This window comes from Mauremys reevesii, linkage group 14 (assembly GCF_016161935.1).
Source record: "Mauremys reevesii isolate NIE-2019 linkage group 14, ASM1616193v1, whole genome shotgun sequence".
In the NCBI taxonomy this organism is placed as follows: Eukaryota; Metazoa; Chordata; order Testudines; family Geoemydidae; genus Mauremys; species Mauremys reevesii.
Window position 1 is genome coordinate 6,113,918 of NC_052636.1, and position 26,014 is coordinate 6,139,931.

At 50.3% G+C, this 26,014-nt stretch overlaps 1 non-coding gene and 1 pseudogene across 1 annotated transcript; one reads left to right on the forward strand and one right to left on the reverse strand.

The window, feature by feature from the left end:
- LOC120381421 overlaps nucleotides 1-26,014 on the reverse strand; it is a 429,094-nt pseudogene that overhangs the window by 265,988 nt on the left and 137,092 nt on the right.
- Nucleotides 10,516-10,587, forward strand: TRNAG-UCC. The gene has a single exon. It is a non-coding gene; the product is annotated as a tRNA-Gly (tRNA).

The following is a 26,014-nucleotide window of genomic DNA, read 5'->3' on the forward strand; positions in this document are numbered from 1 at the left end:
TGGCGTCCGCGCTGTAACCGACCAGACAAGGCGCGAACAGATTTCCCCGGCGCTTTCAAGGAAGAGAGGAGGCGTGATTGACGGTTCAATGACGACACTAACCCAAAACCACCCTCGACACATTTTTCCCCAGCATGCATTGGAAATCCCAGAAATTCAATGGGCAGCGGGAGTGCGGGAACTGTGGGATAGCTTCCCACAGTGCACCGCTTCCAAAGTCGAAGCTGGCCCTGTGAATGTGGACTCAGAAGTTCGAATTTGTGTATTTAGTATGGATACACAAATTCGACTTATTAAGGTCGAATCCACAAATTCGACTTAAGTAGATTCGAAATAGTCCTGTAGTGTAGACAAGGCCAGAGAGACTGTTACTGGGAGGTTTCACCATTTGTCAGAGGGTTACACCCTGGTGGGAGGGCTAGACCTGTACTGGGATACGGTCACTCTGTGCTTCACAGTGTGGCAGAACCTAGAATGTCCATTAGCAGGGGAAAACCTGGGGGGAATCGGCTTGTGGAATGGACAAAAGCCCCATCTGAATTCTTACACCTTGCCCTTTTCACCCCATCAGGCTACAGAATAACATCCATGGTTTGCTCCAGATCATCCCGTCCTCCCTGGGGGAAAGAAATGGCTGCAATGGAGCTGGCTCAGGTAAGGGATTCTCAGGGAGCTGGTGGTGGGTTCTGCATGGAGGGAGAGGAGCAGTACATGCATAAGAGGGTGGGAATTGCTAGAGGTGGTGGGAGGCAGGAAATATCTCGGGTGGAGAAAGGGAGAGGACAGAATGTGACAAACCTGCTGACACTAGTGTAGTTTAGGGTGTGATGGGTTGTCACCCCCAGGGGCAGTCTGGGAACCGCTGTGCCCTCTAACCCTCAAGCTGGGCTGACCCTTCTCACACTGCTTTGCTGGAGATTCAGCCAGCCTCTCCAGGCCCTGTTATCACCCAACACGACAGCAGGTGGTGCCATACACCCAACTAAGCTACCTGAGCGCTTTACCTGAGCCACTGAAGGAGAGAGAGAAAACAGCCAATTTCCCAGCTCCCCAACCTTGCACACTTGCTGTAGTATAAATTCAGAATTATACCCTCTTATAGTGCACAGGGATCTCTATAATCTAGCTCATTAATATAGTTCACCTTCCCCTCGATATGGGAAAGATGTGCACAGCGAGCTTGTGCTAACCAAGCTGAGATTTTCCCCAGACACTTCACTCAAAATACGCTGGTTAAGATAAAGCATAAAACAAGTTTATTAGCTGCAGAAAGACAGATTAATTGATTATAAGTGATAACAAACAGATCAAAGCAGATTATTTAGCAAATATCGAAACTCAAACTACGCCTAACATACTATCTGGATAGAATTTGAATTAGCAGTTTCTCACCCTGACTAATTGATACAAGCAGTCCACCAAGTTTCCATACACAAGCTAGAAAACCCTTTACCCTGGGACCAGCACTCCCCCCACTTCAGTTTTTGTTTCTTAGGTCTTTCCAGGAGTTCTCTTGTGTGGGGAATGAGACCAAGGGATGACGTCACAACCCACCTTATTTGCTTTTCCATATGGCGGGAACCCTTTGTTCCAAACTCAGTTCCCAGTCCAGTTTGTGGAAAAATACAGGTACTAAAATGGAGTTTAGTGTCATGTGGTCTGGTCACAGGCCCTTCTGCGTCATAGTATCCATGACTAATAGGTTGGCTGAAACATTCACAGGAAGGCTAAGCTCTTCCACAGTCCATTGTCTTTGTTGATGAGCCATCAGCACTGTCTGGCTTCTTCATTGTTGTACCTGAAAGGCTCGTTGTGGGTGTTACCCAGAGTAAGCACATTTGAAATACAGATACAGAGTCAGTATCCATAACTTCAGATACGAACGTGATATGTGCACACAAATAGGATAATCATATTCAGCAAATTATAACTTTTCCAGTGACACCACACATGATGCATCTTGTACAAAATACATCATAATTATGTCCTAATCATATTATAACCATACCACTATGATGAATATGGGGGTGTAGTGTCAGATAGGGCCTAATTTCAAGGCACAGGAGTTGGGAATGGAACTTGCCCTCTTTGTGGAACAGGAAATAACCCTCCAGCCAGGGCTGGGAAAACTTCCCAGACTCCCAGTGATGGAGCCTGAATCTACTCACACTTCATTCTACTCACAACCCCAATCGTTGTGGCAACTGCAAACTTTATCAGTGATGATTTTATACTCTCTTCTAGCTCATGGATAAGAATGTTAAATAGCACAGGGCCAAGAACCAGTCCCTGCGGGAACCTGCTAGAAAGAAATCCACTCGACCCTGGTTCCCCATTTACTATCACAGTTTTTAATCTATTTAATGTATGCTGTGTTTATTTTGTATCAGTCTAGCTTTTTTAGTAAAAATATTGTGCTGATCAAGTCATATCCCTTACAGAAGTTTAGGTAAATTACATCAATACTATTAGCTGCAACCAAACTTTTGATCTCCTCCGGTAAGGATATCCCGTTAGTTTGATAGGCTCTATTTTCTCTAAACCTTTGTTAGTGGGCACTAATCATATTACCCTTCTTTGATTCTTTATTAATGAATGAAATCCAGTATTGGCTGCTCCATTATCTTCACGAGTATAGATGTCAGACTTCAGGTCTTTTAGAAAGTCTTGGATACAAGTTATCTGGACCCGCTGATTTAAACATGTCTGACTTTAATAGCTACTGTTTAATGTCCTCATGACTTCTTGTTGGAATGGAAAGAGTGTCGCCATCAACATCTTATGATACGAGTACATCATCTGTTTTTCTCCAAATCCAGGAGAGAAATATTTATTGAGGACTTTTACCTCTTCTGCATTATTTTTGATAATTCTGCCATTTCTATTAGTAAAGTACCATTGTTAGGATTAAGTTTGCACATAATATACTTTTAAAATCTTCCTTCTTATTGTCATTCATTGGTCATTGATTTATGATAGCTTTCTTTACCAGTTTTCTACAAATCTGACCTTCTAACTTCTATTCTTTACTATTGACTTCCCCTTTCTTCCATATATTTAATTTGGAGAGCGTTGGGATTCCTACCAGGGAGCCACCAGCAGGGTCCAGAGACAGCCCCATCTCCTATATCAAGCTCTGGCTAGTAGGTATGTGATAAATGTGAAGATCCTGCCTCCGTCTGTCAGCTGGGAGACACAAAGGTTCTCTCTTTCTACCCTCTGATGCCTCCTGGCTGCTCTAAGCTAGGTGATGTGGGACTCTGTTAACATGTGCCTCCCGGAGCGTCCATTTACCTGATGCTGCTGTTCCGTGAATAGTGGGGTTGAGTGGGGCAGCAGGTACTGAGTGTTGGACTCTTGCTCTTTCAGGAGCCGGTGACCTTCAAGGAGGTAGCTGTGTACTTCACCAGGGAAGAGGGGGCTCTGCTGGACCCCGCTCAGAGAGCCCTCTACAGGGGTGTCATGCAGGAGAACTATGAGAATGTGACCTCGCTGGGTAAGGATTCCTGTTCCCTCTGTTCTTGGAAGGGGAAATGAAGAGTGAAGGTTCATGCCACCCCCACAATGCCAGCTCTACTCTGTCCTGTTTCAGCATCACCCCAATATGCCAGTGACACACACACACTACCAGAGACCCTCCCAAGCGGCAGAACACTTTGGGAACAGAGCACAGGAGCAGTATCACACAGTGTCAAATATCTCCTCTTTACTCAAGTAAAACTGGGGGTTAGGTCCAGCATAATGAATAGAAGCTTCCTACCCCCGGCCTTCTCTCAAACCCTGAGCCTTCTCTACCCAAACCAGAATGGGCTTGGTATGTAACAAGCAGGTGGCTGGAGTCAGAGCTGCTGGTCCAGGGTGACTTATCACACAGACACTCGGTGCGGCCTTGAATGCTGGCTGGGGATTTCCAGACAGGGGAGCTCCAGCAGCAGAACACTGACTCTCACCCAGGATTACAGATGACACAACTCCTCACTGGTCTGGATTGCAATGGAATGTAAATGTCTTCACACCTTCCCCCTGCAGGAGAATGGCTGTTTGATCAGCTGTTTGCCTTGCTATCTCTGAGGATCTGCTCTGTAGGTGTTCCCCAGAATTGTAACTTTTTCAGTAATATCATACTGTAAAATCTCATAACTTTACGTACAGTGTTATTACACATTTTAACAGGAGGATAATATTCAGCAGGTTATGTGTTTTGAAATGATACTTCACAAGCCATACTGCGTACAAAATTGATCATAATTTTCTAGAAGCGTGAACACAGAGGTATAGACTGACACAGTGTCTGTGTGTGTGTTCCCAGCAGATATGTGGGTATTTCAATCCCTCATAAGCATAGTGTTCAGCATCTTCAAGGACCTGGGGAACTGGTCCTGGGAATTCACTGGTTTACCAAGTGTGACACTGTATGGAATTGTGAGACACTTTGGTATTAATAATAAAATAATAATATAATCTGATAAAATTGCAATCAGTCGTGCTAGATATGCCATGTAAGGTGTCAGTGAAAATGTTATGATTTGCCAAGTATGATAATTTTGTTTCTACGTTTGTATCACCTTTGTATTGTGAGTTATAGATATGTAGGGTATATCTGTATTTCCAGACTTGTGCAGTGTTTCTGGGTGACACCCCCAGACATATTGGCATCAACACTGCCTAGCCTGTTTGATGGCCCATTCAGGGTCATCATCTGTACAATGAGCCCATGGAAAGGACCAAAGGGATACACCTATTGAGTCAGCAAGACATGCCGGGGTATGCCTGTGTAATGAGAACTCCAAGGCTTTTCCATGCCACGTGCTGTGAAGCTTGTGTTTGGGACACAGGAAGTACAGGCCACATGGCAAAAGGAATATAAAGGGCAGCTGCATCATCTCCATTTTGTCTTCAATCCCCCTTTCTACATCTGGAGCAATTTCTCTACCAACTGAACCCTGGAACAAAGGACTGAATGACCCATCCAAGCTATGGATGTGTTCCAGATGGACTTTCAAGCCAGCAACTCACCAATACTGCTAAGAACCTGAGATATCCATTTTGGAATGTATCTGACTGCGTTCCCATTTAACTTCTTTCTGTCTTACTTTTAGTTTAGATGCTAAAGGATTGGCTGGAAGGATGGAAATTTGGGTAATATCCAAACCTATACTGACCTGGTGATGTGGCTGAGCCTTTGGGGTCAGAGGAACACTTTGTTTATGTGAGCAGAGTTTTTAAATAACCTCTCACTGTACTGGACCTAGTTGCTGATTGGGAGTCAGAGAACTGGGTTGCAATAAAGGGGGCCGTGTGATTTCTTTTTTCAGCTTCTCGATAACCCGTGTGGGGGATCAGAAGCACAGTTGGTGACTGGTCAGTGAGTTTAACTTCAGTGTTAACCAGCAGTTTTGGGAGCATCTGCTCTCCCTTTTTCAGCCTGTCCTAACTTTGGCATTTTCAGTGAGAACTGCCCCTGCCGCACCAGGTCACACTAAGCACTGAAGTTAAATTAATAGAATGTTTTTTTATGACCAAGTCTTATGAAATCAACTGAACTCTTTTGTTTTCTTTCATCTGAGCAAGGTTTCTAGTTTTCCAACTTGAATGAACCGAGAGATCTCCCAGCTGGAACAAGGGGAAGAGCCATGGGTCCCAGACCTCCAGCGGTCAGAGGAAAGAGAGATCCTGAGATCTTCCTGCACAGGTGAGGAACATTAAACCACCTCAGAATCTGTAAGTGCCTGAAGGAAACATCTGGGATGCCCTACAAAGCTCTTGGGGAGGTCTCTCGGTTCATTATTGTCCCTAGCAGGGGTCATATCCTCAGGGTAAATATAGTTCATGGCTTCCTATAGATCCTAGCAGACACCAGGCAGTAGCTTCCTCCCTTCCCCCTGCGTATTTGGATGGGATATGAAGGCTGAATTCATCCCCCTCCTCTCTCCTATTTGGGGGAAGAGTTTGGGGGAGTTCAGCTCCTGATTTTTATTTGACCTGTCTTCAGCACTTGTTTTTGTTTGGTCTTCCCCCTTCCATCCCTGTTTGAGGTTTCTGTCTCTATCAGAGCAGGTGATGCAATGGCATGTGAGAAAGAGGAGCAGAATTCTCAGACTGGAAATGTTGAGCCAGTGGGTAAAAACAGAGCATTATCGCAAAGATCGAAAAGGAATGTGTCCAGGAGTCATGAGCAGGGAAACTCCTGTGAGATTCAGCACAGACCAAAAACAGATCAAGGAAACCAGCCAGGGAAGAAAGTGGATAAATTTATTTCCTGTTGGGGAACTCAGAAGGTCCTCATGGAAACCACAACACAGCAGGATATTCTCAGGCAAAAGAGAAAAAATACATGCAGGGAGTGTGGAAAAACCTTCTCTCACAGCTCAGCCCTTTCTGTACATCAGAGAATCCACATAGGGGACAGGCCCTATGAATGCACTGAGTGTGGGAAAACCTTAAATCGCAGTTCGCACCTTATTAGGCATCAAACAATCCACAGAGGAGAGAGGCCCTATGAATGCCGTGAGTGTGGGAAATGCTTCACTAGCAGCTCAAACCTTTCTCAACATCAGAGAATCCACACAGGGGAGAGGCCCTTTGAATGCTGTGAGTGTGGGAAATGCTTCACTAGCAGCTCAAACCTTTCTCAACATCAGAGAATCCACACGGGGGAAAGGCCCTACGAATGCCATGAGTGTGGGAAAAGCTTCACTCAAAGATCAGACCTTTCTAGACATCAGAGAATCCACACAGGGGAAAGGCCCGATGAATGCCGTGAGTGTGGGAAAAGCTTCACTCAAAGATCAGTCCTTTCTAGACATCAGAGAATCCACATAAGGGACAGGCCCTATGAATGCACTGAGTGCGGGAAAACCTTCAATCGCAGTTCGCACCTTATTAGGCATCAAACAATCCACGGAGGAGAGAGCCCCTAGGAATGCCGTGAGTGTGGAAAATGCTTCACTAGCAGCTCAGACCTTATATTTAATTTACCCTGGTTCCTCAACTGTTGCTACAGCTCTACTACCCATCACTCCAAAGACTGAGAGAAATGGAGAGTTCCAACCATTGTCCTTTTAGTATCTTATTGTTCCTCTCTCTGTTTTTTGTGCTGGCCTTTCTATTCTATCACTTTCTGCCTTTGTTTAGTTGGTAACAGTTGGTTTCCATCACTCACGTTTGTTTGTTTAAATCTCTATCCGTTGTGAAATAAATTTTTTGCTTGTTCAATAACTGTACTCAGGTGCTGTGTGAGATACAGTAGCAATGGTCCACAGTAAAACTAGTAACCTGGGATACTTGGGGAAGAGAGGATCTGGGATTTCACCAGGTATCTGGTGATCCGGGCTGGACCCCAGAGGGGGACACATTGAAGGAACTCAAGGGTTAAGGTGGCTGCTGTAACTCAGAGGAGGGTCCTTGAGTTCCAGCAGGCTGGTGAGTTTGGTCACTAACATCCAGCTGCCAAATGCAAAACTCCCTCTTCCTTGTGGCAGGTGGCAACAAGGAGACTCACAGCCCTTAGCACGCTGAGAAGGGTCACAATGTGTCTCTATGTTGATCCACCTGTCAAGTTCACACAGGAAAAGCTCCCGATAGCACAAAACTCTGCCCTATGAAATCATGGAACATGTGGTCTTTGCTCTGTGAAAGCATGTAAAGAATCCAAGCGCTGGAGGACAGGGTTTGGGTCCAGAGTGACCTAGACAAATTGGAGGGTTGGGCCAAAAGAAATCTGAGGAGGTTCAACAAGGAGAAGTGCAGAGTCCTGCACTTAGGACGGAAGAATCCTATGCACTGCCACAGACTGCGGACTGACTGAGTGAGGGGGGTTTGATAGCAGCCTTCAACTACCTGAAAGAGCAGCAGTGTGGGCTTTCTCCTGGCCACTTTTGCTGGGCTGGGCAGGCAGCCTGGAGGCCTTTCTAGAAGAGCATTGGGAACGGAGTTAGAAAAACCAATGTGAAAACCAGAACCTCAGGTTTAGACTCATTTATTTATAATATTAAATCTTCAATTCTAGTGTCATAGTCAATACAATTGCTTCAGCCTGATAGTTGCCCAAAGGGAAACTTAACGTCTCTCCAAGGGGAGTGGAGAGAAAAAACTTTTCAGAGTCCAAGAGAGACAAGGCGGGTGAGGGTAAGAGCTTGTAGAGGACCAACCTCTGTTGGTGAAAGAGACAAGCTGTGGAGCTAACCCAGCACCCTTCTTCAGTTCTGTGTAGCCTGGAAGGTCGTCTCCTCCATAACCAGCAGTTAGAACATAAGAACAGCCACACTGAGTCAGACCTGTTCATCTAACCCACTCTCCCGAAAGTGGCCAATGCCCGGTGCCCCAGAGGACCCCTGGGACCAACATGGATACAACACCACCACAAACAAGGTTAAAAGTCAATGCACATGGGAGAAGCATCTTGTGTTTCCATGGGCGGTAGGTTTGTAGAAATTTTGGTGGTGCCCAGAACCTGCCCAAACTCCGCCCCCCACTGCCCAAGGTTCTGGGAGGGAGTTTGGGGTGTGGCTGGGGATGAGAGGTTTGGAGTGTGGGAGGGGGCTCAGGGCTATAGCAGAGGGTTGGGGTGTGGGGTGATGGCTGTGTGGTGGGGCTGGGGATGAGGGGTTCATGATGCAGGAGGGGGCTCAGGGTTGGGGCAGACGGTTAGGGTGCAGTGGGATGAGGGCTCTGGCTGGGGCTGGGAATGATGGGTTTGGGGTGTGGGAGGCTCAGTGCTAGAGCAGAGGGTAGGGGTGTGGGGTGAGGGCTCTGTCTGAGGCTGGGGTTTGGGGTGTTGGAGGCTCAGGGCTGGGGCAGAGGGTTAGGGTGCAGGGGGATGAGGGCTGTGTCTGGGATGGGGTTAAGGTGTTTGGGGTGTGGGAGGGCTCAGGACTAGGCAGAGGGTTGGGGTGCAGGGGTGTGTGAGGGCTCTATCTGGGGCTGGAGATGAGGGGTTTGTGGTGTTGGAGGGCTCAGGGCTGGGGCAGAGGGTTGGGGTGTGGGTGGGGGAATGAAGGCTCTGGCTGGGACTAGGGATGGGAGGTTTGGGGGGTGGGAGGAGCTCAGGGCTGGGGCCGAGGGTTGGGGTGTGCGGGGGGGATGAGGACTCTGGCTGGGACTGCGGATGGGAGGTTTGGGGTGTGGGAGGAGCTCAGGGCTCGGGCAGAGGGTTGAGGATGTGGTGGGGGGGTGAAAGCTCTGACTGGGGGTGGGCTCTGGGGTGGGGCAGGGCTGGGGATGAGTTTGGGGTGCAGGCAGGCTGCTCCGGGACAAGGGCCAGAAAGGAGGACTCCCCCCAGCCCTTTCCCTGCTGGCAGCAGCAAGCTCTGGGGGAGGAACCCCTCATTCTCCCCCGCCCAGCAGCACACTCACTCCCACCACTGTCACTGCAGGTGCTCCTAGGGCCCTTCTCAGGTCCAGGAATCTCCCTCGCCTCCCCCATTATGGGTGCCGGGGGGTGCTGCATGCACCTCCTCCCCTGCTGTTGCCCCTGACTATAGCCTCACTGGGGGTGGGGGATGGGGCTGTCTCCTTGCCCAACATGGGGCAGGAGTGGTGACTGCAGGGGTGGGGGGGCTGTGATGGTGGAGGGTCCCGCTGGAAAAGGGAAGGGTCTGAGGTGGAAGGGCAGGCTCAGAGTCAGTCTGTCCTGGCAGTGAGTTGGGAAGCGGGGGCACTAGGACCCTGTGGCAGCAGTTGCTGCAGGGAGGCAGCATGGAGCTGCATGGAAGAGGCAGGGACGCTCTGCTCCCTCCGGGGCCCAGGGACATGCATGGGGCCAGCAAGGGGGTCCGGGGGACACACGGGGGAAGCACGGGGGGTGGCAGGTGGGGCCAGAGGGGAGACCCGCCCCAAACTTTGGTGGAGCTGGGCCCCAGGGCTCTGAATATTGCTGGTACCCGGGCACCACGTGGGTATATAACTCGCCGCCCATGTGTGTTTCATTCCTTATGTCCTAGTCCCATCATGTGGCCATTTCCTTTTCTTCCTTTCTGTTAAAAGCTTTGGTGTTTTGCACAGAAACATTATTTCCCCAGGAGAGACCCAGGAGTGGGGGCTGCATTCCTGTGCCAAACAGTCACTGGAAGGGGGCAGACAAAGACCTTTAGGACGAGGCGTCCGTCACTGTCAAAAGATCATCTCCCTCCTGCAGGTCACTGGCAGCCTGAATTTGTTCCTTATCCTCCCAGAGTCGGGGGGCTGGAATCAGCACTACCCAGCCCCTCCGTATGTAGCAGGAACAAACACAAAACTGGTCTTTAAAACAAGCTGTCCCCTTCCTTCTCAGGGAAGATTTTTCTGTGATTGAAGTTGAGCTTCAGTTCCCCTCTCCTAGGGGCGGGGCGGGTGTGGGGCCAGCTCCCAATGAGATCTGTTTTCACCTTTGCCCCCTTTCAGCCACTCTGGGATCCTAACTCTGCTCCCAGCTGTCAGGCAGCTTCCAGCCCATCCACCCTGCTCACTAACTCTGTGGTCATGTGTTACTCCCTCTGCCAGCACACAGAGCCTGCAGGAAAACTACTCCTGCCAGATGCATTGGTGGTATAGTGGTGTGCATAGGTGCCTTCCAAGCACTTGATCTGGGTTTGATTCCCAGCCAATGCAATAATGGCTTTTCTCTTCTGTTGTTTCCTCATCTGGAAGTGGTTTAATTTCAGTCACGTTGTGTTACAATCACATTATCTAGTGAATGAAATAATAAATGTGTCGAAGTCCAGCAGGTCATACAGGATGGAGGCACACAAGGGGCTGGAATGTGTCATCTGAGAAAGACAGAACCCTTGGAAACCTGCATCTCCCATCCCCTGGCCTTGCGTGTTATGATTCCAGCTGCGTGAGCTGTTTGTAGGATGTTCCGGCATGATGGGGAAATGAAGTTTTGAGTCAGTTTTTGCTCCTGCAGATTCCTTTGCTGTTACAATTATAATGACATGAACAAAAGGGAGGCACAATAAACATAACCCCCAAATTGCAATACAGGTGGGGAAAGGGAAGATCACGGTTAAGCCAAACACGTAAAAATAAAAATTAATACAAAAAAGGGGAGGGGGGAAGAGATCAGGTATGTGGAGATCCCCTTGATATTTCAACGCACATTGTTAGAATCAAAGTTCAGACTTGACACTGGAAAACCTGCAGCTCCCCAGCTCTGTGAACACCTGTGATGAGCCTGATGGAGTTGGGACACCTCTTCTGCTTCAATCATTTATTTTCTCTCTTCTCCCCCCAATTCCTCATCTCCAATGTCTCTGCCTTTCTCCTCTTGCTCCCACCCCCCTGCCCTTTCCCAGGAACTCACACTCTACAGCATTTAGGACAAGCCAGAGCTCCCATGTTCTGCACATGATCCTGTGTCAGAGGACGTGGGACCCAGGTCAGAACCAGGCTCACAACTGACCAGAGTTTGAGAACTCTCCCTGTTCCCATTGGGCAGATGGGGAGGAGCCTGAGGTACAGAGAAAGGAAGTGACCTGTCACCAGATGGATCAGACTGAACAGGTTTCAGACCTCGAGGAGGCTCTTACCTTCTAAACAGGGATGGCTGTTTTCCAGTAAAATCACTAAAAGGGAAGGAGAAAACTCGAAAGAGGTTCCTCTGGCGCTCACGTCCGTGAACCCGAATACTCTCTCAGTCCTCAGAGAGAGACCTGGAGAAGGAGACTTGCTGAAGCAAAGCCACGGGGGTCTCTGAGGTTTCCCTGGCCCCTCGCCCCTGTCCTGCCTGGCTGATGTCAGCATCTCTCTGTGAGGTCACCACCTCCCCACCACCTTGGACCAATAGTCTGAGGTCCTGCAAAAGGCCTTTAAGATGTCACTGCCACACCCCTCCCTTGCTGTGCCAATGTCCTGCCCCTGGCCAGGCACTTTGGAGGTTTGAGCTACTCCCTGTGGATCACCCCACTCAAGGAGCGTTCGTTCTAGGCAGCAAGCCAGCTAGACAGGAAAACATCAGACGCTGCTCCCACTGCTACACTCAATTTTTCAGAAATTAGTTGACTTTATGGCCAGAAGAGACCATTAGAGCATCTAATCTGACCCCCCCTGCATATCACAGGCCTCCTGTATGACACAAGAGCTACTTTGGGGGCAAACACATTCCAGAAAGGCATCTAGTCTTCATGAAATGACATCAGGAAATGGAGAATCCACCACTTTCCTTGGTAGCTTGTTCCTGTGGTGAATCATCCTGACTGTTGAATATTTGTGCCTTAGTTGTAATATGAATTTGTCTCTTTTCACCTTCCAGCCATTGGGTCTTGTTATGCCTTTCTCTGCTCGATTCAAGAGCCCTTTAATACCCAATATTTTCTCTCTTTGAAGGCACTTCAATGAAGTCACCTTTCAATCTTCTTTTGATAAGCTAAACAGGTTGAGCTCTTTCAATAGCTCCCTAGAAGGCATTTTTCTCCAGTCCTCAGAACATTTGGTGGCTCTTTGCTGCCCCAGCTCCAATTTCACAACATCTTTTTCAAACGAGAACACCAAAACTGGAGGCAGTATTCCAGTATCAGTCTCACTGATGCCGTGTCACCTCCTGTGACGTTATTGACATAATCTGTAACCGTATAGATCACCCTTGCGACCGCTGTTCTATTTGTAGCCAATATTGTAGAAAGGTTGTAGCGTAAGGGGTCTATGGAGAGGTTCTGATTGGCTGATTATAATTATACTATTTCTAGATGTGTATCATTTTTATAGTTGACGTTATGAATTCCTGCCCATTTCCCCACTGGCTGGAGCATGGCTAGAGTGTGTCTGTGGTTAATGATGTTGCTGTAGATTGTTCGTTTCCTGCCTTGGCAATTCAGACAGTCCCTTTTCCCAACATAGCTCCAGCACATCATTAGTTCCAATAACAGGGGCAGCTTTTCTCTGGGGCACTGAGATTTTTTGGGGAGTTGGTGGCTCCTTTCTTTCCTCACCCTGGAGTAAACTCAGCTTTTTATTCCATGGTTCATGTTTTATGGAATAACAACATCAGCATGAAGAAAGAGGAGAGGGAATATCTCACTGCCAGGGCTGAAGGTGGCCACGTCCCCTCTGTCTGACCGTTGCCATTGCAGGAGAGAAGGTTTCAATGGAATCGAATGCCCTGGCTCAGACAAGAGACACAGGGAGTTTTTGCTGTTCATGGATCCATGCAAAGGAAATTGTGTCTGTGTGTGAAACTGAGAAGGGACATGAAATGCCCACAGGGTGGCGCAATGCCCTAAGCTAAGGCAGGAGGGTGAAGAAATCGGGCTGAGGAATGACTGAAGTGGACTCACCTGGGATTGAAATGACATTTGTTTGTGTCAGGCAGTGAGAAATTGACATTAATTCAGATGCGGGGTTGAGGCTTCTTTAGCTCCTTGTAAAACTTGAACTTGATTTCCCAGAAGGGAGAAAGGGAAAGTCTGGGGCTGCCTTGAGTCCCTGGCTGGGTCTCCTGGGCAGTGGAAAACATCCCTTGTTTGGCCCTGCCAAGGGGATCGTGCAGAGCTGAGATGCCCCTTGGCTTGGATCAAAGAGGGAGTTGGATGGAATTTATAACACAACCCTCCCTGCTCCCCAGAGCCCCACGGGGAGAAGCTAGAGAAGGGGGAGTCATTCCTCCCCTGCGCTCCCAGAAGAGCTGCTAGCAGGGCCGCCCAGAGGCGGGGGCAAGTGGGGCAATTTGCCCCAGGCCCTGGGTCTTGCAGGGGCCCCCACAAGCAGGAGCGTAGCTAGGGGGGAGCAGGGGGGGCTGCCGCTCCCCCACTGAGCACATTCCCCCAAAGTGGCGCCTTAGGAGGAATTTGGAAGAAGGTGGAAAGATCTGGAATTTCCCCCCACACACACCTCCTGAGGTGGCAGGGGGTGCAGGTGGAGGGGGCAGAGCCCAGGTCTGGGGTGGCAGGGAGGTGCAGTGGGGAGCCCAGGGCTGGGGTGGGGGCAGCCAAAATTTTTTTTGCTTGGGATGGCAAAAAACCTAGAGCCGGCCCTGCCTCCACCCACCGTGAGGTAGGTAGGAGCAGATCATTATTATCCCTACTTGAAAGAGGGAGAAGCTAAGGCTGAGAAAGGAGAATTGACTTGTCTGAGGTCACACGGCCAGTCAGTGGCAGAGTTGGGAATAGGACCCAAGAGCCCTGATTTTCAAACTAACCATCGGATCTTGAATTTCAGACACTGAATGACCTGAATAAAATGCTATGTTACCAGCACTCCCAGCTATCTCCGTGACACCACTGATTTCCTGAGGAAACTACAATGCATTGGTGACCTTCCAGAGAACACCATCCTAGCCACCATGGATGTAGAGGCTCTCTACACAAACATCCCACACACTGATGGAATACAAGCTGTCAGGAACAGTATCCCTGATGATGCCACAGCACAACTGGTTGCTGAGCTCTGTGCCTTTATCCTCACACACAACTATTTCAAATTTAATGACAATATATATCTCCAGATCAGTGGCACCGCTATGGGCACCCGCATGGCCCCACAATATGCCAATATTTTTATGGCCGATCTGGAACAACGCTTCCTCAGCTCCCGTCCACTCACGCCCCTTCTCTACCTACGCTACATTGATGACATCTTCATCATCTGGACCCATGGGAAGGAGACTCTGGAAAAATTCCACCATGATTTCAACAGCTTCCACCCCTCCATCAACCTCAGCCTGGACCTATCTACACGGGAGGTCCACTTCCTAGACACCACGGTGCAAATAAGTGGTGGTCACATTAACACCACCCTATACCGAAAACCTACCGACCGCTATGCCTACCTTCATGCCTCCAGCTTCCATCCCGGGCACACCACAAGATCCATTGTCTACAGTCAAGCACTGAGGTACAACCGTATCTGCTCTAACCCCGCAGACAGAGACCAACACCTAGAAAATCTCCACCAAGCATTCTCAAGACTACAGTACCCACACGAGGAAATAAGGAAACAGATCAACAGAGCCAGATGTATACCCAGAAACCTCCTACTGCAAGACAAACCCAAGAAAGAAACCAACAGGACTCCACTGGCCATCACATACAGTCCCCAGCTCAAACCCCTCCAATGCATCATCAGGGATCTACAACCCATCTTGGACAATGATCCCACACTTTCACAGGCCTTGGGTGGCAGGCCAGTCCTCGCCCACAGACAACCTGCCAACCTGAAGCATATTCTCACCAGCAACTGCACACCGCACCATAGTAACTCTAGCTCAGGAACCAACCCATGCAACAAACCTCGATGCCAACTCTGCCCACATATCTACACCAGTGACACCATCACAAGACCTAACCAGATCAGCCACACCATCACCGGTTCATTCACCTGCACGTCCACCAATGTAATATATGCCATCATATGCCAGCAATGCCCCTCTGCTATGTACATCGGCCAAACTGGACAGTCTCTAAGGAAAAGGATAAATGGACACAAATCAGACATTAGGAATGGCAATATACAAAAACCTGTAGGAGAACACTTCAACCTCCCTGGCCACACAATAGCAGATTTTAAGGTGGCCATCTTACAGCAAAAAAACTTTAGGACCAGACTCCAGAGAGAAACTGCTGAGCTCCAGCTCATCTGCAAATTTAACACCATCAGTTTAGGACTAAACAAAGACTGTGAATGGCTTGCCAATTACAGAACCAGTTTCTCCTCCCTTGGTTTTCACACCTCAGCTGCTGGAACAGGGCGCCATCCTCCCTGATTGATCTAACCTCGTTATCTCTAGCTTGCTTCTTGCTTGCTTATATATACACACCTACCCCTGGAAATTTCCACTGCTTGCATCCGAAGAAGTGGGTATTCACCCACGAAAGCTCATGCTCCAAAACGTCTGTTAGTCTATAAGGTGCCACAGGACTCTTTGCTGCTTCTACAGAACCAGACTAACACGGCTACCCCTCTGATACCAGACTGAACAGGTTTCAAACCTCAAGGAGGCTCTTACCTTCTAAACAGGGACTGCTGTTTTCTAGTAAAATCACTAAAAGGGAAAGAGAAAACTCAAAAGAGGTTCCTCCTGGCGCTCACGTCCGTGAACCCGAATACTCTCTCAGTCCTCAAAGAGAGACCTGGAGAAGGAGACTTGCTGAAGCAAAGCCACAGGGGTCTCTGAGGTTTCCCTGGCCCCTCGCCCCTGTCCTGCCTGGCTGATGTCAGCATCTCTCTGTGAGGTCACCACCTCCCCACTAACTTGGACCAATAGTCTGAGGTCCTGCAAAAGGCCTTTGTGATGTCATTGCCACACCCCTCCCTTGCTGTGCTAATGTCCTGCCCCTGGCCAGGCACTTTGGAGGTTTGAGCTACTCCCTGGGGATCACCCTACTCAAGGAGCGTTCGTTCTAGGCAGAACTGGGGCACAACACCTGGTTTGTTAAAGCCACAAAAATGGAGGCAGGAACCTCTTCTCTCCTGCTGGCAAAGAACCCCAGGTACCTAAAAGATAGAGACTCACATCCCTGAATGGGATTTAGAACAGGCAATGGTTAAAAATTTTGGCCCCGACCATTTCTTGTTTCCATAGACTAGACATTTTAGCAAATTTTAGAATTCCTTGGGGCTAAACACCGTGAAACTCCCCTTTCTCCTTCACAGAGGGCTTTATCGCCCCTTATCTCACTCAGGCTCACAACTGCCCAGAGCTCGAGAACTGTCCCTGTTCCCATTGGGCAGATGGGGAGGAGCCTGAGGTATAGAGAAGGGAAGTGACCTGTCACCAGATGGATCAGACTGAACAGGTTTCAAACCTCCAGGAGGCTCTTACCTTCTAAACAGGGACGGCTGTTTTCTAGTAAAATCACTAAGAGGGAAGGAGAAAACTCGAAAGAGGTTCCTCCTGGCGCTCACGTCCGTGAACCCGAATACTCTCTCAGTCCTCAAAGAGAGACCTGGAGAAGGAGACTTGCTGGAGCAAAGCCACAGGGGTCTCTGAGGTTTCCCTGGCCCCTCGCCCCTGTCCTGCCTGGCTGATGTCAGCATCTCTCTGTGAGGTCACCACCTCCCCACCACCTTGGACCAATAGGCTGAGGTCCTGCAAAAGGCCTTTGTGATGTCACTGCCACACCCCTCCTTTGCTGTGCCAATGTCCTGCCCCTGGCCAGGCACTTTGGAGGTTTGAGCTACTCCCTGTGGATCACCCCACTCAAGGAGCATTCATTCTAGGCAGCAAGCCGGCTAGACAGGGAAACATCAGACACTGCTCCCAATGCTACACTCAGTTTTTCAGAAATTAGTCGACTTTATGGCCAGAAGAGACCATTAGAGCAGGCCTGCACAACTCGTAAAGCGGCAAGGGCCACATTCCTCCAAAGAAAACAGCCGAGGGCCAAAACCTCCCGGCCCCGCAGCAACACCCCACCCCAGGGCCGTCCAGCCCTGCAGAAACAAACCCTCCTTCCCCAGCGCTGCCCCAGCAAAACAGCTGTGGGCCAAAAAGGAAGGTTGGGGGTGGGGAGGTGATACTTTATTTTAAATCAACCGGGGGCTCCCAGCTGAAGAGGTGGCTGGGAGCCCTCAGGGTCAAATTAAAGGGCTTGGGGATCCGGTGGCTGGGGGAACCCGGCAGGGCCGGCTCTAGGTTTTTTGCTGCCCCAAGCAAAATAAAATTTGGCTGCCCCCAGTCCCAGCCCTGGGCTCCCCCCTGTACCCCCCTGCTGCCCCAATCCTGGGCTCTCCCCCCACTGACCCACACCCCCTGCCGCCCCAGCGCTGGGCTTCCCCCTTTCCTCCCCACCAGTGCCCTCCCCCCACCCTGCTGATGCCCCAGCACTGGGCTCCCCCCCACCAGTGCCTCCCCAGCACACACACCTCCTGCCTCCCCAGCCCTGGGTCACTGGTAACGCTCCCAGGGCAGGTCATTCAGCAGGAATTTTGGATGTGCACAAAACACAGACAGGATTGGTTCCCATATGGTTACAGAGCTGCAGTAAAGTGGAACAATTTTCAGCCTGTGTGATTGGAGGAGATCTGGATGCATATTATAAAACTGTCCTCCATAAATGAGGAAAAGTTGAGGTGCCTTTATTATTCTTTTGTTCCACTCTTTCTTTCTCTGGGGAATTTGCCTATGCAATATCACTGTCTTCCTGAAACAAACAAAAAGGCAATGGCTGTTGAAAATAGCAATTCCAGTGCTAATAAGCATTTCTTGTTCAATTTTATCCTGCTTTTTCTACAGCAAGTTACAGTGGATCAGTATATTTAATTTGGGAGAAATGACGTAACAGCTGCCCAAACTGAGCTTGAGCACTCCTGAATTTTGAGGTGTTCAAATCTGGAAAGCAGGTGCTGGGGGGGGGGGCTGTGGGCTCCACGGGGGAGCATGGCAGCAATGTGTCTGGAGCTGCATGGAACCAGACACGCTGGTCTGTGTGGCACGGTAAGGGGGCTGGGGGTTGGAGAAGGGGTAGGGAGTTCCAGGGGGCAGTCAAGGGACAGGCAGCAGTTGGATAGGCATGGGAGTCCCAGGGGACAGGTAGGGGTGGGGTCCTGGGGAAAGTTGGAGGGCAGTTGGGGACAAGGAGAAGGGAGACTTAGATAGGGGCTGTGGTCCCAACTGGCAGTTCGAGCAGGGGTCTTGGGAGGGAGCAATCAGGGGACAAGGAGCAGCAGCATTTAGATAGGGGTGGGGTCCTGGGGGCAGTGGGGGCAGAGGCCCGGCGCGGGGGCAAACAGCGGCTGCATGCCGGGATTCAAACAGCTCTGGGCTGCCCGCAGCCGTGGGGAGCCCTGAGCCCTTTAAATCCCAGCCGCGGCTGGGAATCTCTGTGGGCAGCCCAGAGCCCTCTGACTCCCGGCGCGGCTGAGATTCAAAGGGCTCTGGGATCCCGCGGCTGCAACCTAGAGCCTTTTGATTTCCAGCCGCGGTTGGGATTTAATGGGCTCTGGGCTCCCGCCGCTGCAACAACCCAGAGCCTTTTAATTCCTGGCTGTGGCTGAGATTTAAAGGGCTCTGGGCTCCCCGACTGCGGGCAACCCAGAGCCTTTGATTCCCGGCCACGGCTGGGATTTAAAGGGCTCTACGCTCTCCGCTGCTGCGGGCAACCCAGAGCCTTTTGATTCCTGGCCACGGCTGGAATTTAAAGGGCTCTACGCTCTCCGCCGCTGTGGGCAGCCCAGAGCCCTCTGACTCCCGGCCGCGGCTGAGATTCAAAGGGCTCTGGGCTGCCCCCAGAGTGCCATGTGCGAGGGATTTAGAATGAGTGAGGCATGCGGCCCGCCGCCCGTATGTTGTGCAGGCCTTGCTTAGAGAGTTGTAGTAATAACAGCAGCAAAGAGTCCTGTGGCGCCTTATAGACTAACAGACGTATTGGAGCAGGAGCTTTTGTGGGTGAATCCCCACTTCGTCAGATGCACCAATAGTCCCATATGGGCTAGTGGTCAGGATTCCTGGTTTTCACCCAGGGGGCCTGGGTTCAACTTCTGCTGTGGGAACCGTGCAGAGCTTTTGCCCAGAGTGGAGACAGGAAATGAAAGGAACAGGAAGGGATCCTGCCAGCAGGGGAGTTGGACAGTGTGGGGAGGGGATCCCAGAAGTGGGGGTGGGGGGCAGTGGTCTGGGGGGAGACCAGGGAAGGATCCCAGCAGTGTGGGAAGTTGAGAGCACAGGCCTGGCATGGGGACTGGGGAGAGTGAATGTGTCCCTCTAAACCCATCAACTGCAGACTAGGCAGGACTGGAAGAATTATGTATTTGTTGGTAAATGTCAATTTCTGTGTAAACACACAACCCAATGGCAAAATATTTCCATCGATAATCATCAAAACTGACCCATGGGCCGAGTAAGAAACATGCTTCTTGAGAACTTACCCTGTTGTAGAAGCAGCCGTGATCTGTGTGCTCCATATACCCTGTATGCCCAAAGGTCTGTTACACTCCCCTCCCCGCCCCGTCTCCTCTCCATCTCTGAATGCCTGTGAAGTGGCTTTCCCCCACCCCCCCCCCTCCAAGGCATGTGGGATGAAGGGGCTGGTTGAACAGCGGGAAGATCAGAAGAGCTCCTAGATAGACAAGGTGTCTGGGACTCTCATTAGGCAGCACTCGCACACCCAGAGCATGGACACTGCATGGACACTGGCTGAGGTGGAGTGTGACCCACCAGATGCAGCCAACTCATCTCCAGTCACAGGCCATGAGGAGCAGGTCCTTAAAAGGGGAAGGGGCCCTGTGCTCAGGAGTCACTCACAAGCTTGTACCTCCAGTGAATGCCCTTCGCCCCGACCGCCTGGCCAGTGGTTCGCTGCGTTACATTCCATCGTCCCTCGGGAAGACTTACCTCCATCGCACCATCCATCGCGGCGCTGGGGGACACTTACCCTAAAGGATCCTGACATCTCCAGTGCCAGGCCTGTCCTGGGAGCGTGAGTATGCAAGTGTGAGTGTAACCCCCCCCCATCCCTTCTTTTGAGCTTAGCTATCAATATAATAAATGTGCTGCTTTCTGCCAAACTCTGGGGGGTCATTAGTCCTCCCTACACTTACTAGCTGGCCCAATTTTGGGTAACAGAAGCAACATTGCTGGGTCTGTCATTGTACCAAAGGGGGAGATGGTTGTCTATAAAGGAGGGTGAAGACTAAATGCATCCCATGAGGATAGGATTCGAACCCATGCATGCAGAGCACAATGGATTAGCAGCATCACCTTAACGACTCGGCCACCTCATCCGAGCTGTCAAGAAGTGGACAGGAAGAGAAATCTAAGGCCGGCAGAGATAGGGCCACTAAGGAGTTTTTAAATACTAAGCATAAGCAGGGGATGAATGAGCTCCCCCCTCACATCTAGTGAGGAGCTGGGGGAAGACTTCAGGAACAGGCCGTGTTTGCACAGACACCCCTACTCTGCCTAGCTATGCAGCATGAGGCGGACGCATCCCCAAAAACACCAGTTTGGGAGGTGGGGGGGTTACAACTAACTTTAGGAGTGAGTGGAATGCAATGTTATTCTCCTTCCTGTACGAGTGAAGGGCAGCAGAACGTACCTAGGCCGTCCTGACGGAGGGTGGGTGGGTGAGGAATCACTTTCATTGGACTGCAGAGAAGTGATTGAGGACATCACCCTAACCCAGTGGTCCCCAAACATTTCACACTGCGCCCTCGTGTCCATGGCTGTGGCCCCTCGGAAGCCGCGGTCGAGAACCGGGGCTGGGAGTGGGGCCATTGCTTGCTGGGGAGAGGGGTGCGGACAGGGGTAAGGGGGTCGAGGCCGGGCTGGGAGCCAGGGGCCCAGGCTGAGGGTGGGGTTGGGGAAGAGCTGGGACAGAGTGGGGCTGAGTGGGGCTCCTCCTGCCCTCCATGGGGTCTGGCTCAGGCCCTGAGGTGCCCCATCAATCTTCCTGTGTCCCCCTAGGAGTCCTGCCCCACATTTTGGGGACCACTGACCCCTACTCGCTAAGCAGGGGCTGGTGATGCCAAAGCCCAGGGAAAGGGAGAACAAGTGCAGGGGCCCCAGCACCGGAACCATGACCCCCCCCACTTCTGTGTGTGGCTCCGCCCCCGTCCACCCCTTCCACCCACGGCCCCACCCACTGTCACCTCTGTTCCACCCCTTCCCCCACTGACCCCACCCTGTCACTCCTTTACGGCCCCGAGACCAGAGAAGCTCTGTGCCCTGCAGCCCCGGGCCGTGGCAGGGAGTGGGAGCTCCTCCAGCCCTGGGGCTGACATGGGGAGACTTTTCCAGGGGCCCAATTTGGCCAGGGCCCCTAGTCATGGGCCCCACTGTCCCCTTGGCGACGCAAGGTTTGGGGAGGCTGAGCCCCCCCAAGCCTCCATTACGAGCCACCCAGGCTACCTCTGCTCAGTGGGTGGCCAGTCTCCCTGTGTCTCTGCTGTTCGTGCTGGGGAGCCCAGCCGGCCTTAGGGGTGGGGCCCACGGCAGCCGCCCAGGGCTCCAGGGGGTCAAAGGGCACCGTGTGGCCGTGCAAAGGTGCTCACTGCTCTCCCCTGCCCCAATGCTCCTCCGTGGCCCCACAGAGGCTGGGGGGAGCGAGGAGCAACACTATGTGCTCCCTGCGTCCTGGTCACTTTCCCCACCTGGGCTGGGCTGTGAGGGGTTCTCTGCCCTCCCCTTATGCAGCCCGGCTGAGGAAAGTGACCTGGATGCAGGGAGCTCAGATGATGTCCCTTCTCACCCCCCCTGCCCCTGCTAGGGAAGGCTGGTGTGTGGTGTCTCCATGGCTGCACTTTCAGTGATGCAGGTTTCTTGATCCCATTGTTTCAGGGGCATCCTACTAGATAAAATTGAGCAAGAAATGCTTCCCAGGGTTTTAGGACTGGAATTGCTATTTTCAACAGTCATTGCCATTTTTTCTAGTTTTGTTTGTTTAAAGGAAGACAGTGATATTGCACTGGCAAATTCCCCATAGAAACAAAGAATAATAAAGGCACCTCAACTTTTCCTCATTTATGGAGGACAGTCTTACAATATGCATCCAGATCTCCTCCAATCACACAAGCTGAAAATTGTTCCACTTTACTGCAGTTCTGTAACCATGCGGGAACCAGTCCTGTCTGTGTTCTGTGCACATCCAAAATTCCTGCTGAATGATCTGTCCTGGGAGCAAGTTACCAGTGACCCAGGGCTGGGATGGAAGGAGAGTGCAGGGGTGTGTGTGGGGGGGGAGAGCCCAGTGACCCAGGGTTCAGGCAGCAAGGGTTATGGGGGGGGAGCCCAGGGCTGCGGTGGGGGCAGCCAAAATTTTTTTCCTTGGGCGGCAAAAACCTAGAGCTGGCCCTGCCTCCACCCACCATGAGGTAGGCAGGAGCGGATCATTATTATCCCTACTCGAAAGAGGAGAAGCTAACACTGAGAAAGGAGAATTGACTTGTCTTAGGTCACACAGCCAGTCAGTGGCAGAGTTGGGAATAGGACCCAAGAGCCCTGATTTTCAATATACCTGCCCCTGGAAATTCCCACTACATGCATCCGACGAAGTGGGTATTCACCCACGAAAGCTCATGCTCCAAAACATCTGCTAGTCTATAAGGTGCCACAGGACTCTTTGCTGCTTTTACAAACTAACCATCAGATCTTGAATTTCAGACATTGAATGACCTGAATAAAGTGCTCTGTGATGAGCTCCAGACCTACAACAGTGCACAGGAATTATTCAGCAAGTATTTGAGGAGAACTGCAATGTTAGAGAGAATCATGAACTGCTCAGATACAATTAATGCAGAGAACAGCAAAATTCATCAAACATAGAACTGGTTCTGACTTATTTCCTTGGTCTTAAAAGAGACCAACAAGGACCTGAGTCTCCTCCCTGTCAATAACCCCCTGCTCAGCCAATCAGGGTAGAGACTGAGGACGGGAGGCGGAGGGTTCTCACCAGAGAACCCAAAGGATGGCCCAGGTCACTGGTGGGGATCACTGCCCGAGCACTATTTTAGCCCCACATTTTTGGGTGGACCTCCCACAGTGGGAACTGCAGAGCACTCCTGCAAAGATGGATCATTCTGAACAGGTTTCACACCTCGAGGAGACTCTTACCTTCTAAACAGGGACGGCTGTTTTCTAGTAAAATCACTAAAAGGGAAGGAGAAAACTTGAAAGAGATTCCTCCTGGCGCTCACGTCCGTGAACCCGAATACTCACTCAGTCCTCAAAGAGAGACCTGGAGAAGGAGACTTGCTGAAGCAAAGCCACAGGGGTCTCTGAGGTTTCCCTGGCCCCTCGCCCCTGTCCTGCCTGGCTGATGTCAGCATCTCTCTGTGAGGTCACTACCTCCCCACCACCGTGGACCAATAGTCTGAGGTCCTGCCAAAGGCCTTTGTGATGTCACTGCCACGCCCCTCCCTTGCTGGGCTAATGTCCTGCCCCTGGCCAGGCACTTTGGAGGTTTGAGCTACTCCCTGGGGATCACCCCACTCAAGGAGCATTCGTTCTAGGCAGCAAGCCGGCTAGACAGGGAAACATCAGACGCTGCTCCCAATGCTGCACTCGGTTTTTTAGAAATTAGTTGACTTTATGGCCAGAAAAGACCATTAGAGCATCTAATCTGACCCCCTGCATATCACAGGCCTCCTGTATGACACAAGAGCTACTTTGGGGGCAAACACATTCCAGAAAGGCATCTAGTCTTCATGAAATGACATCAGGAGATGGAGAATCCACCACTTTCCTTGGTAGCTTGTTCCTGGGATCATCCTCGCTGTTGAATATTTGTGCCTTAGTTGTAATACAAATTTGTCTCTTTTCATCTTCCAGCCATTGGGTCTTGTTATTCCTTTATCTGCTGGATTAAAGAGCCCTTTAATACCAAATCTTTTCTCTCCATTTAGGCACTTCAACACTTCAATGAAGTCACCTTTCAATCTTCTTTTGATCAGCTAAACAGGTTGAGCTCTTTCAATAGCTCACTAGAAGGCATTTTTCTCCAGGCCTCAGAACCTTTGGTGGCTCTTTGCTGCCCCAGCTCCAATTTCACATCTTTTTCAAATGAAGACACCAAAATTAGAGGCAGTATTCCAGTATCAGTCTCACTGATGCCGTGTCACCTCCTGTGACGTTATTGACATAATCTGTAACTGTATAGATCACCCTTGCGACCACTGTTCTATATTTGCAGCCAATATTGTAGAAAGGTGTCGTGTAAGAGGTCTATGGAGAGGCTGATTGGCTGATTATAATGATGCTATCTCTAGATGTGTATCATTTTTGTAGTTGATGTTATGAATATTGGCTCTATGCTGCCCGTACTTCAAACTTGTGCTCTGCTTCTGGGGAACACCCCAGACAAGTTGGTGTCAGTTCTGCCTAGCCTGCTTAGTGGCCCATTAAGGACCATCAGCTATACAATCAACCCATTGAGAGAAGGCAGATAAGCCTTGTGACTCAGCAAGGTCTGCAGGGACCTGCCTATGGAGAGAACTCTAAGGTTTTTCTGTGCCACGTGCTGGACAGAGTGTCCTTGGGACAAAGAAAGGAAAGACCACATGGCAAGAGGCTAGAAAAGGCTGATGCCTCGTCTCCATCTTGTTTTCAATCCTGCTTCATGTCTCTGGAGGGACTTTGCTACAAACTGAAGCTCTGTACAAAGGACTGAATGACCCATCCCAGCTGTGGACGGACTCCGGAGACTTGATTTGAACCTGCAGTTTATGCCATCACTGCTACAAGCCTGAACGAAGAACTTTGTCATTACTGTGTGTAATTAATTCCTTTAAAAATTTTAACTCTCATCTATATTTCTTTCTTTTTATGAATGAACCTTTATATTTTAGATGTTGTAAGGGAAAATCCAGTGTTATCCAAGGCCTTGTAGGCCCAGGCCTCATGTCAAGCTGCCAGGGCCGGCCAGACAAGCCAAGCAGGGGGCACGGAGGAGACAGTGGAAAGTCCTAACAGTCCCCGACTGAAAATTTTTTTTGTAATATCCCCTACTGTCAACACGTAACCGCATAGAACAGATAAGTAAGAACAGGAAAAGCCTAATATGGAAGAAATTTACTCCTGCTCCAATCAGCATTAACTTTGCAATTTTTTTTAGCAAAATAATAAGGAAATGATGTATGTAACTTGCATATTACGATTGTGGTTTTAAGCTTTATAAGGCTGTCTGTAACCAGCTTCGGGGAGGCCGTTTCCATAACGGTTCTCCCCTGCGTGCTTCTAATCAATAAAAGGCCTTAAGCTGATCTGATTGAAAACACAACACATGGATCAATTTTTCCATAACAACGCTAAAGGATTTGCAAGAGCGTGATTTGTGGGTAAGATCTGACTTGTCTATTGACCTGCATCTGTTGCTTGGTCCTTTGGGGTCCTTTGAGAGAACCTGTTTTCTTTTACTGGGGTTTTGGTTTTCATAACCATTCATCCCCATAAGGAGCGGGGCTGGGGATGATAGAAGGGAACTGGAATAGCTGAGGGAATTGCTTGTATGATGTCCGATTGGCCAGTGGGGTGAAACCAAAGTCCTCTCTGCATGGCGGGTGTGACGTGCTTTAATAGTGAAGGACACCCAGCCTCGGGCTGACTGCCCTGCTCCAAGCAATTTGTCCTGAATTGATACTCTCAATAGCGTCCTGCCAGTGGTTGCATCGT